This window comes from Dendrobates tinctorius, unplaced genomic scaffold (assembly GCF_039654945.1).
Source record: "Dendrobates tinctorius isolate UK_male_01 unplaced genomic scaffold, ASM3965494v1 ptg000043l, whole genome shotgun sequence".
NCBI classification, from domain to species: Eukaryota; Metazoa; Chordata; class Amphibia; order Anura; family Dendrobatidae; genus Dendrobates; species Dendrobates tinctorius.
The window spans coordinates 27,922,653-27,941,532 of NW_027361711.1; the positions used below are offsets into that span (position 1 = coordinate 27,922,653).

The 18,880-nt window shown below is 42.4% G+C and overlaps 1 protein-coding gene across 1 annotated transcript in view; it reads left to right on the forward strand.

Moving 5' to 3' along the window:
* Nucleotides 1–7,641: 7,641 nt before the first annotated feature.
* The window catches only part of JAKMIP2 (janus kinase and microtubule interacting protein 2), a 224,162-nt gene continuing 212,923 nt past the window's right edge, over nucleotides 7,642–18,880 (forward strand). Inside the window, exon 1 of the mRNA XM_073575246.1 lies at nucleotides 7,642–7,808. The gene's annotated coding sequence lies outside the window, so the exon portion shown is untranslated. The remainder of the gene's footprint in view (nucleotides 7,809–18,880) is intronic.

An 18,880-nucleotide genomic window follows, 5' to 3' on the forward strand; every position in this document is an offset into this window, starting at 1 on the left:
GTAAAGTCCTTCAGTGTTTTGAGGAATGCACACGGCTGGTAAGCGCAGACGACGCCATCCTAAGCATGAGCATCCCACTTATGCGTCTGCTCATGCAAACTTTGACGCACCTTAAGGAGCAGGCGTCTGCAGCCAATGTTGATGAGGAGGAAGAGGAGGAGGGAATCCTTGATGACATTCAGCCATTGTCTGCTCAGGGACCTCTCCTGGACGAGGTGGAGGAAGAAGAGGAGGAGGAGGATGATGATGGGGATGATTACTTAGGGGAGGAGGATGCATCTCGTGGGGCAAGTGAAAATGTTGGCGTGGCAAGGTCTGGTACAGGGTTTGTGCGTGACTGGAGGGATGTGGATTTGCCAGAAAGTGCTCCTCCACCCAGCACTCGCAGTGCATCATTGACACCGGGAACATTGGCCCACATGTCAGATTATGCCTTGCGGATCCTAAAAAGGGACCCCCGCATTGCCAAAATGATGAACGATGACGACTACTGGTTGGCCAGCATCCTGGATCCACGCTATAAAGGCAAATTACAAAACATCATGCCACAGGAGAACCTTGACCTAATATTGGCTAATAAACAAGCAACTCTGGTAAATCGGTTGCTTGAGGCATTCCCAGCACACAGCAGCGGTGATGGTTCTCACACGAGCCGTACGGGCCGGGGGCAGCTTGGCAGAGGTGTTCGTGGTGCACACAGCAGAAGTGGCGTTGGAGACAGGGGTTTCATGACAATGTTGTGGACTGATTTTTCAAATACCGCTCACACAACTGGTAATACTGCATCGATGGAAAGTGACAGGAGACAGCAGTTGTCAACTATGGTAACAAACTACTTTTCCTCCCATATCGATGTTCTCCCACACAGGTCATTCCCCTTTGACTATTGGGCCGCTAAACTGGACACCTGGCCTGAATTGGCCCAATATGCCTTACAGGAGCTCGCTTGCCCAGCTGCGAGTGTGCTATCGGAAAGAGTCTTCAGTGCAGCTGGATCAATCCTGACAGAAAAAAGGACCCGTCTGTCAACCCAAAATGTGGATGATCTAACCTTCATTAAAATGAACCACGCATGGGTTTCCAAGGATTTTGTCCCACCTTCCCCTGATGACACATAGGGTGACAGAAAAATGGCTTGCTTTGGTCCACCTCTTCCTGGTACTTCACCTATTTCGCCTTTTGCATCAGCTGAATGTCCAACATCAACATATGCCACTTTCTAAAACTCCCTAACTGTGCTGCCTCCCCCCCCATGGCCGGGGTCACCACCTACCGCACGACACCGTGCGAGTGCCGTTGCCCTGGACAGGTGGGTAGGCCGACTCTTGGGCGCGGGCACTGGCACAGGGTCCCTCATAGTGCAATCAAGTGTCTCTGACGGTGGTGGTGCACACCCGCCGTCAGACACACCGCTGTACTATGAGGGGCCCAGTGCCAGTACCGACGCCCACGAGTGGGCCCCCCTTGCTTGGGCAGGGCCCCAGCATTTGCAATCTTTACCTCTCCCTGCTCCTCCGCTGTGTAATCTGGGCCGTCAAATCCATACTGTGCCTGACACCGTCTGAGCCTGCCTCCTGAGACATATATTTTGAATGTGTACTCTATCCATACATGTTATCCAGGGATACGGTACCCTTTCTAACCTTTGTGCAATCACGTGCAATCCATACTGGGCCTAACACCGTCTGAGCCTGCCTCATGCTGTATAGACATATATTTTGAATGTGTACGCTATCCATACATGTTATCCAGGGATACGGTACCCTTTCTAACCTTTGTGCAATCACGTGCAATCCATACTGGGCCTAACACCGTCTGAGCCTGCCTCATGCTGTATAGACATATATTTTGAATGTGTACGCTATCCATACATGTTATCCGGGGATACGGTACCCTTTCTAACCTTTGTGCAATCACGTGCAATCCATACTGGGCCTAACACCGTCTGAGCCTGCCTCCTGAGACATATATTTTGAATGTGTACGCTATCCATACATGTTATCTGGGGATACGGTACCCTTTCTCACCTTTGTGCAATCACGTGTAATCCATACTGGGCGTGAGAACGGCTGGCGAGCTGTTAAGCAAGCTACAGCACCTGTCCAGACAAGTACAGGGATTCCCTAGCGAGGAGACTTATTTGATTGTTTTCAATGTTGGGACAGCAATTTTTGGGGAGCACTATACTCTGGAGAATGATAGATGGGGCCCACCATACACTGGAACATTCCAAAGGTGGACATCAGACACTGGAGCAGCATTTACAGGGCCCATTATACACTAGAGCATTAGAAATGGGGCCCATTATGTTTGGAGCATTATTTGGGCCCATAAGACAGTGGAGCTTCATCCATGGGGACCAACATATACTGTAGCATTATGTGGAGCTCATCATATACTGTTTCAAACATTATATGGGACCAATGATTCTGTATGGAGAAATAGATGGGCCTCGTCATGAGATGTAAAAAGTGAGGTATTTTTCATTGTACTATACCGCTATTTCTCTGCCGTATCGGAGCATGATGAGTTGTGGTATGTGTTAAAGGGGCGCTCTTTCGCCCAGGGCACATGAAAGTTTGTAGCCAAATAACCCCCATTTTTCAGTGCGTAACTTGTATTATGAAGTTAATTAAGGTTGACAAGCTTAAGAAAGAAGAATTGATGCTTTTGGCATTCAAATGGGCACTGCAATAATAATAATAATAATCTTTATTTTTATATAGCGCTAACATATTCCGCAGCGCTTTACAGTTTGCACACATTATCATCACTGTCCCCGAAGAGGCTCACAATCTAAATTCCCTATCAGTATGTCTTTAGAGTGTGGGAGGAAACCGGAGCACCCGGAGGAAACCCACGCAAACACGGTGAGAACATACAAACTCTTTGCAGATGTTGTCCTTGGTGGGATTCGAACCCAGGACCCCAGCGCTGCAAGGCTGCAGCGCTAACCACTGAGCAACCGTGCTGCCCTGTAGGTGTGTTTCCTGTCCTCCTCTCACTGCCGACTTTTATTCCCCATTGACTTACATTGGGTTTCGTGTTTCGGGACGACCCCGACTTTTCCCTATAATCGGACGATCTTGCTCGACCCGACTTTTGGAAAAGTTGGGTTTCACGAAACGAAACGCGACCCTAAAAAACCAAAAGTCGCTCAACTCTACTGTTAACCTCTTAGAGAAAGATGACTGCTGAATAATACAGTGATCATGTGCTTGGAAATGGGGCAAGTTCATCTCCTGAACGTGCTCCATAAACCAACATATATCATTAAAGGGTTAAGCACAGTGGATAATGCAATAAAGCGAAAAAAAATCAAGTTAATTTTATATTTTGATGGATTGGTAACCTACAGAACTTGACAGCGTAATTTAACAGATTAACAGGATTGGGTGGAGCTCAGCTCCACTCAAGGCTATTAGAGGCAGATGATGGCTCAATAATACAGCCATCATCTGAACAGAAATGGGGCAGGTCCTGAACCCACTCCACCAACTCCCAACATGTACCATTAAAGGGTTAAGTGCAGCGGAGAACTCAATAAAGCTAAAAGAAATGTCACTTGGTATAACAATGATGCTGCAATTTGGCAGGACGAGGTATTCAGCAATGATGTCAAAGGTAACTGCATCAGTTACAGCCCTAAGACTATGAAACAGGCCAAAGTTATGATTTCCTTCAGGTACTTCAGTCATTTTACATTTTTTTTCTCCATCTAGTCCAGACCACCATAACGACTTCCTCCAAACATGTCTAATCTCTGCAGAATATTTTTCATAGACCTCTTTGGTTCATTGCTTTTCTAGCACATTGCACATTTTCCCCCAATTCTAAATAAACCACATAGTGATCTGACCATCCGAAGTGCTCCAGGCAGTAATAAAGCCTCTCCCTGGTTTCTTACAAGGTAATTGCTGCCTCCTTTTCTGCCCTGCAAAGTTATCATGCTCCCTACTGTAACAGTGCCCCTTTTGTGCCTTCACACAGTAATCTGTGCCCTATATGTTAATAATGCCTACTATGTGCCTCCACACGGTAATAGTGCTGTCTTTCTACCTCCACGCAGTAACTGTGCCCCTCTCATACTTTCACATAGTAATAGTGCACCTTTTGTGCCTCCAATCATGCCCCATACAGTAATAATCACTACAGTAGGGAAAAATAGTATTTAGTCAGCCACCAATTGTGCAAGTTCTCCCAATTAAAAAGATGAGAGAGGCCTGTAATTGACATCATAGGTAGACCACACCTATGAGAGCCAAAATGAGAAAACAAATCCAGAAAATCACCTTGTCTGATTTGGAAAGATTTATCTTGCAAAGTATGGTGGAAATAAGTATTTGGTCACCTAAAACATGCAAGACTCTGGGTCTCACAGACCTGTAACTTCATTGTTAAGAGGCTCCTCTGTCCTCTACACATTACATGTAGTAATGGCACCTGTTTTAACTTGTCAGTATAAAAGACACCTTTAGTGTCTCAAGCACAACCTCAAACAGTCACACTCTAAACTCCACTATGGTGAAGACCAAAGAGCTGTCGAAGGACACCAGAATGAAAATTATAGCCCTTCACCAGGCTGGGAAGACTGAATCTGCAATAGGCAAGCAGCTTGGTGTGATGAAATCAACTATGGGAGCAGTAATAAAAAAATGGAAGACATACCAGACCACTGATAATCTCCCTCGATCCAGGGCTCCACACAAGATCTCATCCTGTGGGGTCAAAATGATCACAAGAACGGTGATCAAAAGTCCCAGAACCACACGGGGGGACCTAGTGAATGACCTGCATAGAGCTAGGACCACCGTAACAAAGGCTACCATCAGTAACGCACTACGCCGCCAGGGACTCAGATCCTGCAGTGCCAGACATGTCCCCCTGCTTAAGCCAGTACATGTGCGGGCCTGTCTGCAGTTTGCTATGGAGCATTTGGATAATCCAGAAGAGTATTGGTAGAATGTCATATGGTTTGATGAAACCAAAGTAGAACTGTTTGGTAGAAACAAAACTTGTCATGTTTGGAGGAGACAGAATGCCGAGTTGCATCCAAAGAACACCATTCCTACTGTGAAGCATGGGGGTGCAACATCATGCTTTGGGGCTGTTTTTCTGCAAAAGGACCAGGACGACTGATCCGTTTACATGCAAGAATGAATGGAGCCATGTATCGTGAGATTTTGAGTGCAATCCTCCTTCCATTAACAAGGCATTGAAGATGAAACATGGATGGGTCTTTCATCATGATAATAATCCCAAGTACACCACCAGGGCAACAAAGTAGTTTCTTTGTAAGAAGCATATGAAGGTTCTGGAGAGGCCTAGCCAGTCTCCAGATCTCAACCCCGTAGAAAACCTTTTGAGGGATTTGAAAGTCCGTGTTGCCCAGCAACAGGCCCAAAACATCACTGCTCTAGAGGAGATTTGCATGGAGGAATGGGCCAACATACCACCAACAATGTGTGCAAACCTTGTGAAGACTTACAGAAAACGTTTGACCTCTGTCATTGCCAACAAAGGATATATAACAAAATATTGAGATGAACTTTTGTACTTTTATTAATGACCAAATACTTATTTTCCATTTTTGTCTCTTGTTTTTAAGTGGGAGAACTTGCACAATTGGTGGATGTCTAAATACTTTTTTGCCCCACTGTATGTGTGCCCTGTACTGTAATGCCCCCCAATTTTGCCTAAATGCAACAATAATGTCCCTCATTTGAGCCCCCCAAACAGTAACATGCCCTGCAAGTAAAAATGTCTCTATTTGTGCCCCTAGACACTATTGTCCCTTATTTTTGTCTCCTCATAGAACTGTCCCTGTTTCTGCCCCCCAAACAGTATTGTTTTCTATTCATGTACCTGAACAGTAATGCAGCCTCTGCCTTACCAGAGAGATGCCATGACTATCATTTTTAACTGCATCCCAGCCCATGAACACAGATAAAGTAAACTATGCTGAGATTTGTCAACTTCCCTACTTCTTCCCACAAATTACATAATGCTATAACCATCCGAATTCCTCTCTGGACATTTTCCAGCTACTTTGAGATTTGCCACTTCCCCACTTCATTACAATCAATCAATTAGTGCTAAAATCATCCAGGCATTTATTACAATGCCTCTCCCTGGTGCCCTACAAAATTATATCCTCATTGTACCCTCCTTTTGGGTTTTCCTACAGAAATAGCACCCTTTCTATGCCCCTATATAGTAATAGTGTCCCTTTTGTGCCTCCCCACTCTAGTAATGCTCTTTGTTCAGTAATAGTGTCCCCATACAGTAATGTTTCTCATTTATTCCCCACCCAGTAATGTCCCCTATACGTGTTCATATAGAACTGTGATGCCCCTATTTGTACCCTTGCAGAACAGTAGTGTCCCCCATTTGTGCACATAAACAGTAATGTCCACCTTATGTTTCCAAGAGAACAATAATGATCCCTATTTGTGCCCCCCCGCATTAACTCCATGTGTGTCCCCATATAACACTTATCTTTATGAAGCCATAAAACACTGTTTCCCAATGAACCCCAAATAGTAATGTGCCCCAATTACACCCCCCAACATAATGTCCCCTAATTTTGCCCTCACATAGGAATGTCCTTACTTGCCTCCATAAACAGTAGTGATGTCCCCATTCATGCCGCCCAACAGTGATGTCGCACATTTGTGCTCCCGGTTAATAATGCCCCCCATTTGTTCCATCACACAGTAATGTTCCCCAATTGAACCCCACAACAGTAATATCCCCCACTTGAACCCCCCATATAGTAAAATCCTTCATTTATCATGGTGTTTGTGTCAATAGAAAAAACTCATCTCACGCTGAACTTGTATCAGTGGCAGTATTTAGTGGCAGAGGGTTCACTGCTCCACCATAGTTTTCTACTATGGAAATTATCCAACTCCTTCAGTAGTCCAGGAGGCCTCCCTTTTTTCTAAGAGCCTTCTAGATGTACCGGGAGGGCTGACCATGTATATTTTTATCCTGATTTTAGGGGTAGTCTAGCATCACATACTACCTTATACTAAACATCTCTTAATTGAAAGTAATATCTCCTGGCAATGTCAGGATATATTATTTCTAATGCAATGGACACCTAGCTCTGTTCATTCTGGGTTATAAATTGAATATCAAAGATTTACACTGAAAATGTAGTAGGAGAGCGTGACGGGAAAGGGGCCAAGCAGAAGAGTGTAGGTCTAGAGGCCATGCAGGGTCTGCAGAAAGCTGGGTCACATTGATCTATTCCAAATGGAACACTATTTTCCCTTTGATGCCACCTTGGTTGACCTGATCATTTTTGATCCTTCTGTCTGCTGATAACATATCATTGAGAGCTTAGAATAGTCACCTGTGCGTTATACAGCGGTCACCTGAAGGTCAAGTAATTCTGTATTTTGTAGACCATCGTTTTGGGGATATTTTTCCGTCCTAGATGATGTGTGACCAATGACAATATACCAATCGCATGTGCGGTTATTTGAGCCACAATCACAACATGCAGCTTGAGCTGTGAATGAGACTGAGCGCCTACACAGCAGCAATCCTCCATTGTGATGGCAGCCTAGTTTCCATAGGAACTGAGGGAGGGAGATTGCAGTTCCAGGCTCCATGAGCTCATTCTCTGTCTGCCTCCCTAGAAGAAGGAGGGAGGGGCGGCTGCTTGCCTACCCATCCAGCCATCCTCAGCATCATCACAGCCCCAGCTGCTGATGTGTGGCTTATACTGTCAGCCGCAGGAGCAAAATGGATTCAGGACTGAGACAGCTCAGCTTTCCTCTCTGCCAGACCTCAACATGGTGAGTCCTGATATAGCTCATCATTCCATGTTTTCTTTTGGCTACGTTGTCATTGTCATCTCTGGGCATCGGTGTAGGTGCCATGTACAAGAATGACTGATCGAGGATGCTAGGCTAAAATGACAGCTTGCTGCAATCGGAGCATTTCTATAGAAGAATGACCCCCCCGTCATATATTATTTAGCACTGCAATGGTCACTTGAAGGGTAATGATGGCAATGATTGTTGTAGTCGGGCTGGGCCTCACCTTCATTTCCACCTGGAAGACGCAACATCCCAAGGGAGTTGCAATAAATTCATAATTCCGGCATGTGCCACAATTTTTCTCTATTTTCTCTCTTCTCCTCTGCTGTTGTAACAATACGACAAGCCCGATCCAACGTCACTGCTTAGATGGGTGTATAGGCTGGACTGTACAGTAATGTAATGCACAGAAATCCTATAGTAAGGTTAGTTGTTGAGGTTGTTCAATGGAATCGCTTGCGACAATGTCAATCATTTATTGTGACGAGAACCCAGTAGGCCATCAACGGACCTTCTGACATTTCACGTGATATTTTTATGTGTGAGATGCCATCAATTTACATGTTATCATTGGCCGTGATATCCTTGCATGGTGTCGCCCATAGCTTCCAATCAGATTTCCTTTTTGCATTTTGGGCAATCCTCTTCCCATTTGGCATGTGCCCCTATCTGTATCAGAGATGTTTGGTGGTATCCTGGTATTAATGTAGGCTATATTCCGATATACAGCGTAGATACAGTAGATCCAGATTTGCCGCACTAGTAAAAATATTAATGGTATGGTTTGTGATTGTAGGTTTATGCATCACGTGCCTCTTTTTTACTGTGGCCTATTGATTTTTGCTAATAATATTTTGTTGGCACTGTGCAGAGAATGTCGCGGAGAGCACACAAAGCCTCAGCAAATACCTCCTACATATTGAGTTGAGTTCAGTTTTTTCAGGCCTTGGTGCTTACTACTTGGCCTATTGAGTCGCAAGGGGAATAAATCTTACAATGGTTATCTTTATTATTCAAATTTCCTGGCCAGGATGTTCATTTTTTTTATTATGTTCACTTAATAGCATAAAATCCTGGATTTCTTCATTTTATCCTGTCCATAGACTGAAGGTCTATACAATTGAAGGATTGTTCACAGCTATACTTGTAATCTTATTGTTAGGGAATTTGCCCGTGCTTACTAAATATCTTTCAATGTGCACGGTTTTCCTATACATTTTGGTATTGGATCACTTGTATATTATGACTGACCTGTACAGGAATCCCCTTGGCTGAAGTACATATAATATGCTGTATAAAGTGTGTATTTTTGGTAGGTCAATTGTCTAACATACCATACGTCTGTTTTTCAGGGAATATTCATAAGTTACAAATTTATTTCATATCACTTGGTTGTCAGAACTGCCATCCCCAACAACAAGCATTTTTATAAATGGCAAATATACATAATATTTCAGTGAGATATAGAGAAAACACATCTACTGCCTTTTATCACAAGTGAAAATATCTCCACAATCTACTTAAAATCAGTCCACAATTGGCCCCACTGTGAGGTTAATGAGGTTATGCTTCATAAACTGGGCAAGGGTGTTTACACCATGCATTTATTTTGCATTTTTTGCCACAATTTTGGAAAATTGCTGCATTAACAAGAAGTTACAGGTTAACTTCCTTCCTGTGACAAAAAGGCAAAAGCAGGTTAAAAAATATTGTACTGCTTGTCCCTTTTTGGCCTGGATACTTGTATGAAGATGGCTAGTAAGGCACAGGTTTCACCGTAATTTGCTTGGTAAGACAGTAGGTAAAGGTTTTAAAAATCCAAAGCCAATCAAGACCCTAGTAATTGGCCAGATCAGTGTGCTACTATAAAGAGCCGTATTTGTCAAGGATAAGATAAATGTTTGAGGCGCAATACATGGTAATTCCCAACATAACCAGCAACAATCTCCTATTACAATCCACAGTGTAACTTACAAAAGGGGGTTGCAGAACTTATCAGTTAGTTTGGTCACTGTCTCAGGTCAGTCTTTTAAACTAGGTGCCCCCAATACAGACTGGGCACTAGAAATAGTGTGCAACTGCTTACATAATCAAGTGCCACGTCTATTCAGTGTTTGATCAAGTAAGACCCATCATAACAACAGCATTTCAGAGCAGGTCCATGGTGTAGGCTGTGGTCCAAAACCATCTATTCAAATGTCACAGTCACTGCTCCTCTGAAAGGTCAACTCCAACCACGCATCCTCTTCGCTACTAATGATCTAGGAGAGGTTTGCCTTGGCTCTGCGTCAATGTGCGTATACCAATGTCTTGTCTCTGAACAGTAGTACACCTTTCTTTATCCTCTAGTAAAGCGTAACTGTAAAAGTTGGTGCAGTAGACTCAAGTACTCATAAACATGTGATGTGGCTCTAAGCTGTGTGAATTGACAGAATATGAGTTGTTGTGCACTAGTATCTTGGGAAAAAAAAGGTCTTCTTTACTAGAGCAACTGCAACTTTGGAGCTTTCAGAGCAAACTACCCATGCCAGTGGCACCCCACTTTTGGTAAGCACCCACAAAGAGGAGGTAGCGACAAGCTTAGGAAGCTGACAGTCTATTGAGGTATGTGGCTAGGTGACTTGACTGTCCAAATGTGTCTTCTCCAAACATTTCCATGGGGCCAGGTGACCACATGGTCCCAACTTGGCTTCTCCAAACATCTCCATGGAGCGAGCGATGGTTAATGGATCAGATCTGTATTCCTTCAGCTGGTGCCATGGTTCCTTAAGCTGACTTCCTGTAGTGTCTCATATATGTATCCCTTCGGTTGAATTTATGGTGTACTGGCTGCTGTTCTGTAGAGTCATTCTTGGAACAGAGGCAGATCACCCTTTTATAGTTCACAACTGTCCTTCTGGCCAACATCCACAAGTCAGGGGTAAGAAGGGATGAGGTTAACTCTCATTTTTCAAGTATTCAATTTCCATAGTTTATCCTCTAATGTTTGCAGGTCAATAAACTGCATGGCCTGTTGCAATGGGTAATCAACATATTAGCAAACATCAATTGTTCAATTACGCATCATCCCTGTCCTCTATGTATAGCAACACAATAATCAAGTCAACGTTTAGGCTTATATGATCCATGGCTTATGTCTCTTGACCCACTAAAGAAAAACACATAAATTCAAGAGTCAACGTTCAGGCTCATATGAACAATGGCCTATATCTCTTGACCTACAGAAGAAAAATATGTCTGGCCTTAGTAAGAATGAATGCTGTGTTGCCACAGTGACACACATGAGCTCTGTAGATAGTGTAAGTGTACAGGTAATATAGTGGTCACTGTTGACATTATACGCAGGAGCTTTGTAGGTACTATATAGTTCAGTGTACAGGTAATACAGGGACTCAATGGCGAAATTATACACAGGAGCTCTGAAGATAGTATGTAGTGTATAGCTTAATTCGTATGTACACTATATAGACAAAAGACTGAATTATTGGGACACCTTCACATTTCACCTTATAGGAGCTTTTATGACATCAAATTCTAAATCTATAGGCATTAATATGGAGTTGATCCAATCATTTCAGTTATGATAGCTTTACTTGTTCTGGGAAAGTTTCCTACAAGATTTTGGAGTGTAGGAAACCTGGAGATACACCATGATATAATTAATGTAATAAATTAAGGTAAGTATTCACATGAATTACACAGGAAACTACATAAAAGAAAGGAGTGAATAACCACATGGAAAAATAAATACACCATAAAATATACAATTTTATTTGATACAAAAAGATATAAACATATATTAAAATTGTGGGGAGTAAAACAACAAAGAAGGTTCAAATGTGTCAGAAAAAGGGTGGAAAAGAACACAACACCATTATCAGAAAAATAATGGTGTTGTGTTCTCGATATAAATATTGTAAGGCATGGCAGACGCATGTATGATATATTAATAAGAACAAGTAGTGTAAAAAATACAAATTCTCTGCATACATTTAAAAGAGGAAAGTGCCATGAAAGAGAGGACAACAAGTAAATAAGGAGCCCAAGGCTCTGACGCAAATTTTGCCCTTGGCTTTTCCAAGTAGTGTTTTAGGTATGTCTGTGGGAATTGTTGCCCATATATGCAGAAGAGCATTTGTGAGGTCAGACACTGACATTGGATGAGAAAGTAGGACTCAAAAATACCATCCTTGTACATCCCAAAGGTGTTAAATGGAATTGATGTCAGGGCTTTGGGCAGGCCCATCAAGTTCCTTCACAGCAAACTCACCCAACCATGCCTTTGTGAACCTTGTTTTGTAAACTAAACTGGTGCCCAGGCATACTGGAAAATAAAAAGGACCATCCCCACAATGTTCCAGATGACATGAATTTTGCTTCTCAATATAACACTTTGCATTGTACTGACTTATGTAAGGATTGCATGAACCTGCTGAGCCCCATGTCATGAAGTTCTTGTTGCTCTAATTTGTGCTGATTTTAATACCAGAGGAGGTTTGGAGTTATTGAGACAACAGAGCTTGGAGACTTTTATGCACTATGCTCCTCCACTCTCAGTGACCTTTCTGTAGATTTGCACGATCTACCCAACTCATGGCCAAGTGTCATGCGTTTGGGTTTAAACCCTTGAGCCTGTGCTTTGTGGTCGGCTTCGCTGTCCACTGAGCCACAGGAGATACACATTTTTGTCTGGGTGTTTATTTTCTGTTATTCTTGCTTCAGTCTTTTTAGGGTAACAGGTGTTTCATTTACTCACTTGTCTGTTATAGCGGGCGATATACTTTCCTCCTGCTGGTATTTCCTGCTGGTGATGTCCAGCCATACTGCTGTAGCTTAAGCCAATCAGTGAAAGACCAGCTAGGGTTTATCTCACTGTTGTTTATGCTCTTTACCTTGCACCTATCTTCTGTTTCTTTATAGGAAGATCCTATACTCTGTATTTCAGCATACTTTCCTTTCTGTAGGAAATTTGCACTCTCAGCTGCCCTCTGTTTCTTTAGGAGGAATTTGAATCGCTTGACGGCCTTTCAGGCAGCATAGGTCCGAGTTGCCATTGTCTAGTCTGTGGTTAGGGCTACCTCAGCTCACGCATGAACCACTAGAGATTGTGAAGTCAGGATCTCTAGTCAGTACAGGAACCGGTAGGGTTAGTTGCAGTTTTTAGTGTTTTACCTATTTTTCCCCAGTGAATTGCTACACTATCATAACATTATCACCAGCCCACTTCATTTTTTTAGTGCTGAGAAGCCATCATGGACATGTTCACACCTTGATCATGCAATTGCCATGCTTGTCTTTTGAGATGCCAGACATAAAGCAGCAACAACAGCGTGCGTTATCCGCCACTATGCAGGCACCCAAAACAGTCTTCTGAGCCTAAGGTAACATTACCAGATTGTTTCAACAGGTACCGAAGTAAGTTTTCCATCGTTCTTGCTTTATGTAGGTTGTATTTTCGTCTCCGCCCTGTCTGATCCAGAGGAGAGAGTCAAAGCGTGGGTATTGTTTTGTCGTTGATTCATGGAGATCCTCAGGCTTGGGCATTTTCTCTGCCTGAGGATTGTCATGTGTTGTCCTCAGTTGATGCTTCTTTCTCTGCTCTGTGGCTCATTTATGACGACTCCAATAAAGTTGCTGTTGCTGAATCAATGATCTGAACATTGGTTCAGGGAAATCGTAAAGTGATGGACTACTGCTCTCAGTTAAGATGTTGGGCAGGGGAAACGTCCTGGAATGAACCAGCTCCCCACAGTCAATTCTGCCAGGGCATTTCTTGCTAGTTACAAGATATGATGGTTTATATTCCCTCACCGTTGTCCCTAGTAGAGGCCATGTCACTGGCAGTGCATTTGGACAGATATCTTAGGGATAAGAACACATTTGAGGGTTTTTCAGTGACTTCTCCCTCTCATCCTATTGAGGCAGGAGAACCTATGCAAATTGAGGCCTGCAGAGAGTCCAAAGAGGAAATTGAACTTGGAACACCTGCTCATTTCTGTCTAAACTGTCATTAAATGGGTCATGTAATGATTCAGAGTTAAACATAGAAAAGCACAGTAAAACAAATGTATAAAAATACTCTGTTGTAAAGAAGTAACAGTAAACAGCAAGTGCTAGTAAAAAGATGATAAAAAAACAGGGTATATGGTTGATACTTTTTTGCAAAAAATGTATACTAAGCCGCTCTACCAAATGTCAAGGTAACCCATATCAGAGCAGTCCCTAACTGATGTATTTAAAAACCTGGTCATGTGTATAGTACCTATATGAGCAGGATTCAGACAGGTAATGTCCGATATGGACACTCTGCAGAGGACGGCATTTAAGTGAATGGCCCACAAGGGAGAGGGTGGAAAACCTCCCTAACCTTGCAAAAACAAGAAACCAATTAAATACAAACACATGGGCAATGCACAAAGTGAACAAGTCTGTAGGACAGTGTTCACATCACCAAAAAACTGAAACATAGAAAAGCACAGTAAAACAAACGTATAAAAATACTCTGTTGTAAAGAAGTAACAGTAAACAGCAAGTACTAGTAAAAAGATGATGCAAAACAGGGTATTTGGTTGATACATTTTTTGCAAAAAATGTATACTAAGCCGCTCTACCAAATGTCAATGTAAGCCCATATCAGAGCAGTCAATATCTGATGTATTTAAAAACCTGGTCATGTGTACAGTCATGGCCAAAAGTATTGACACCCCTGCAATTCTGTCAGATAATATTCAGTTTCTTCCTGAAAATGATTGCAAACACAAATTCTTTGGTATTATTATCTTCATTTAATTTGTCTTAAATGAAAAAACACAAAAGAGAATGAAGCAAAAAGCAAAACATTGATCATTTCACACAAAACTCCAAAAATGGGCCGGACAAAAGTATTGGCACCCTCAGCCTAATACTTGGTTGCACAACCTTTAGCCAAAATAACTGCGACCAACCACTTCCGGTAACCATCAATGAGATTCTTACAATGCTCTGCTGGAATTTTAGTCCATTCTTCTTTGGCAAACTGCTCCAGGTCCCTGATATTTGAAGGGTGCCTTCTCCAAACTGCCATTTTTAGATCTCTCCACAGGTGTTCTATGGGATTCAGGTCTGGACTCATTGCTGGCCACCTTAGATGTCTCCAGTGCTTTCTCTCAAACCATTTTCTAGTGCTTTTTGAAGTGTGTTTTGGGTCATTGTCCTGCTGGAAGACCCATGACCTCTGAGGGAGACCCAGCTTTCTCACACTGGGCCCTACATTATGCTGCAAAATTTGTTGGTAGTCTTCAGACTTCATAATGCCATGCACACGGTCAAGCAGTCCAGTGCCAGAGGCAGCAAAGCAACCCCAAAACATCAGGGAACCTCCGCCATGTTTGACTGTAGGGACGTGTACTTTTCCTTGAATGTCTATTTTTTCTCCTGTAAACTCTATGTTGATGCTTTTGCCCTAAAAGCTCTACTTTTGTCTCATCTGACCAGAGAACATTCTTCCAAAATGTTTTAGGCTTTTTCAGGTAAGTTTTGGCAAACTCCAGCCTGGCTTTTTTATGTCTCGGGGTAAGAAGTGGAGTCTTCCTGGGTCTCCTACCATACAGTCCCTTTTCATTCAGACGCCGATGGATTGTACGGGTTGACACCGTTGTACCCTCGGACTGCAGGGCAGCTTGAACTTGTTTGGATGTTAGTGGAGGTTCTTTATCCAACATCCGCACAATCTTGCGTTGAAATCTCTTGTCAATTTTTCTTTTCTGGCCACATCTAGGGAGGTTAGCCACAGTGCCATGGGCTTTAAACTTCTTGATGACACTGTGCACGGTAGACACAGGAACATTCAGGTCTTTGGAGATGGACTTGTAGCCTTGAAATTGCTCATGCTTCCTCACAATTTGGTTTCTCAAGTCCACAGACAGTTCTTTGGTCTTCTTTCTTTTCTCCATGCTCAATGTGGTACACACAAGGACACAGGACAGAGGTTGAGTCAACTTTAATCCATGTTAACTGGCTGCAAGTGTGATTTAGTTATTGCCAACACCTGTTAGGTGCCACAGGTAAGTTACAGGTGCTGTTAATTACATAAATTAGAGAAGCATCACATGATTTTTCAAACAGTGCCAATACTTTTGTCCACCCTCTTTGTTATGTTTGGTGTGGAATTATATCCAATTTGGCTTTAGGACAATTCTTTTTGTGTTTTTTCATTTAAGACAAATTAAATGAAGATAATAATACCAAAGAATTTGTGTTTGCAATCATTTTCAGGAAGAAACTGAGTATTATCTGACAGAATTGCAGGGGTGTCAATACTTTTGGCCATGACTGTATAGTACCTATATGAGCAGGATTCAGGCAGGTAATGTCCGATATGGACACGCTGCAGAGGACAGCCTTTTAGTGATTTAGAGTTACAGATACAATAATTCATTTCTTAAAAGTAAAGAGAAAAAAATCATTAATACGGTTGTAAAAGTTTGAAGCTATCTCTTATGCATACTACTGGTTGTTTTTACAAGTGTATTTGGTTACCAAATCTGGAGTTATAGCTACCTCTACATTTATTGACTCAGGTTTCACCTTAGATCTCATTGACAGTGATTTTGCTATCGAGTGTGAATACACAGTTTCAACTTTTGGTCATCCTATTCAAGTGTATTAACAATTGATAATTCTCCTATTAACCAAAGTCATGCTACTTCTAAGATTGAGAATGTGTGCATGAGAATGTTAGTATTACACACAGAATCTATTTCATTCATGGTGTTTCCTTCCTTACCAGCTAAAGTTGTGTTGGGCATGCCGCCTGATAGGTGAAAAACAATCCTACTATCAGTAGGGAGACTCGCGATGATAAGTCTTGGGGGAATGTTTATTTCCAGTTGTTTAACTACGGTAAATACCTGACATCTATGAGATCTTTTCCTCCAGATTTTATTCAGGACTTTGAGGATTTTTTTTTTTTTAAAGTGAATGTAAAATTCTTCCCTGGCATAGCTCACATGATTGTGCTATCAAAATTATCCCAGGGGCCAAATTGCATAAATCTCATCTGTTTAACTTCTCTCTTCCTGACAGAAATGTCTTGAAAGAATACCCTCTCCAAGGGTCACATAACGCCTTGTACTTCAAGAGTCGGGAATTTTCTTTGAGATAGAGGTTTGCGTCCTTGCTTGGATTTTAGAGAGAATAATAAGATTTCTGTACATAATCCATGCCCATTAACTCTTATTCCTCATCTGTTTAATCATCTTGCAGGGGCCAAGTGGTTTTCTATACTAGATCTGATAGGTGCATATAGCAATATACGTGTTCGCCTATGATGAATGGATAAATACGCCCAATGGTCACTTTGAAAGTTTGTGATGCCGTTCGGTTTGACCAGTTCTCCAGTAGTGTTTCAAAACTTCATAAATTATATTTTTTCTTCTTTGATGGGTAGATTTGTGGTAATATACTTGGATGATGACTTGATTTACTCAGGTTCTCGTGAAGAGCATCAGGAGCATGTTCGACAGGTGCTTAAGGTTTTTTGCGACAGTTATTTGATTGTCAAGCCAGAGAAGTGCTAATTTGATTTGCAGAAGATTCAGTTTCTGAGTCATTTGGTTTCTGCTAAAGGTTTTCTGATGGATCCTGTTATAGGCAGTCCTTGATTGGGTATAACTTACTAATCTTAACCCCTTCTTGACATCCGACGTACTATCCCGTCCACGGTACCCGGGCCCGTATGACCGTGGACGGGATAGTACGTCTACCGCGATCAGCGGCGCCCACGTGGTGAGCGCCGCTGATCGCGGCCGGGTGACAGCTGATTATCACAGCTGACACCCGGCACAATGTGTCAGGGGCGGTCACGGACCGCCCCCGACACGTTAACCCCTTGCACACCGCGATCAAACATGATCGCGGTGTACCGGGAGTTAAAGAGAAGCATCGGCAGGGAGGGGGCTCCCTCCGTGCTTCCCTGAGCCCCCCACGGCAGCGCAATGTGCAGCCCTGCTGCGGGGGGCTCCTTTCCTCCAGGCCCCCGAATCCAAGATGGCGACGGGGGCCTTCGGGGGCCTGAGGAAGCTGGCTTCCTCAGTGCCTGCAAAGCGCAGGCATGAGGAAGCCTTCGGAACTGCCTGTGACAGATCGCTGATCTGTCACAGTGATCTGTGATGTGACAGATCAGCGATCTGTCACAGGACAGTGATGTCCCACCTGGGACTATGCAATAAAGTAAAAAAAAAATTAAAAAAAATGTAAAAATAAATAAAAAAAAAAAATCGCCAAATAAATTAGTAAAAAAAAAAAAAAAATATTCCCCAATAAATTCATTTTTTGAAAATAATAAAAAAAAAAAAACAATAAAAGTACACATATTAGGTATCGCCGCGTCCGTAACGACCTGCCCTATAAAACTGTCCCATTAGTTAACCCCTTTAGCGAACCACTTAAAAAATAAAATTAAAAAACAAAGCAGAAAATAATGATTTATTATCATACCGCCAAACAAAAAGTGTAATAACGCGCGATCAAAAAGACGCATATAAATATCCATGGTACCGCTGAAAACGTCATCTTGTCCCACAAAAAACGAGCCACCATACAGCATCATCAGCGAAAAAATAAAAAAGTTATAGCTCGCAGAATAAAGCGCTGCAAAAATAATTATTTTTTATATAAAATAGTTTTCATTGCATAAAACCGACAAAACATAAAAAAAGACCTAAATGAGGTATCGCTGTAACCGTACTGACCCAAAGAATAAAACCGCTTTATCAATTTTACCGCACGCGGAACGGTGTAAACGCACCCCCCCAAAAGAAATTCATGAAACGCTGGTTTTTGTTCATTCTGCGTCCCAAAAATCGGAATAAAAAGCGATCAAAAAATGTCACGTGCCCGAAAATGGTACCGATAAAAACGTCAACTCGTCTCGCAAAAAATAAGACCTCACATGACTCGGTGGGTCAAAATACGGAAAAATTATAGCTCTCAATATGTGGTGATGCAAAAACTATTTTTACAATAAAAAGCGTCTTTTAGCGTGCGACAGCTGCCAAACATAAAAACTG